The sequence below is a fragment of the Nicotiana tabacum genome, chromosome 11 (assembly GCF_000715075.1).
Source record: "Nicotiana tabacum cultivar K326 chromosome 11, ASM71507v2, whole genome shotgun sequence".
Lineage (NCBI taxonomy): Eukaryota > Viridiplantae > Streptophyta > Magnoliopsida > Solanales > Solanaceae > Nicotiana > Nicotiana tabacum.
The window spans coordinates 127,630,540-127,631,689 of NC_134090.1; positions in this window are offsets into that span (position 1 = coordinate 127,630,540).

A 1,150-nucleotide genomic window follows, 5' to 3' on the forward strand; every position below is an offset into this window, starting at 1 on the left:
ATCACTGGCAGGAAGGAGCAGGCCATATATTATCTCAACAAGAAATTCACGCCGTACAAGGTCAAGTACACTCATCTGGAGAGGACATGTTGCGCCTTAACTTGGGTGGCACAGAAACTGAAACATTATTTGTCATCTTACACTACCTATCTCATATCTCGCTTGGATCCATTGAAGTATATCTTTTAGAAGCCTATGCCCACAGGGAGGCTTTCAAAGTGGCAGATCCTGCTCATAGAGTTTGACATTGTCTACATGACTCGAACTGCAATGAAAGCACAGGCCTTGGCAGACCATTTGGCCGAGAATCCAGTTGACGAAGATTATGAACCTTTGAAAACTTATTTCCCTGATGAAGAGGTGACGCACATTGATGAGTTGGAACAAGTCGAGAAGCCTGGATGTAAACTTTTCTTTGATGGGGCTGCAAACATGAAGGGTGTGGGGATAGGAGCAGTACTTATTTCTGAAATAGGGCAACACTACCCTGTTACGGCTCAGCTTCGTTTTTATTGTACCAACAACATGGCTGAGTATGAGGCATGTATTCTGGGTTTGAGGTTAGATGTGGATATGGGTGTCAGGGAAGTCTTGGTCTTGGGTGACTCGGACCTCCTAGTGCACCAGATTCAGGGAGAATGGGAAACACAGGATTTGAAACTCATACCGTACAGACAATGTTTGCATGGTCTTTGTCAACGGTTTCAGTCAATAGAATTCAGGCATATCCCAAGGATCAATAATGAAGTCACCGATGCTTTGGCTACTCTAGTGTCAATGTTACACCATCCAGATAAGGCTTATATGGACCCTTTGCAGATTCAGGTCCGTGATCAGCATGCTTACTGTAATATGGTAGAAGAAGAACTTGAAGGGGAGCCATGGTTCCATGATATCAAAGAATACCTCCGGATGGGGGTATATCCGGTACATGCCACAGGTGATCAGAAAATAACAATTTGACAATTGGCAAGCGGATTTTTCTTCAGCGGAGGGATGTTATACAAAATAACTCCAGATCTTGGATTGCTAAGATGCATAGATGCCAGACATGCCACAATTATCATGACTGAGGTACACTCCGGAGTTTGTGGACCGCATATGAGTGGGTACGTTCTAGCAAAGAAGATTCTCCGAGCAGGTTATTACT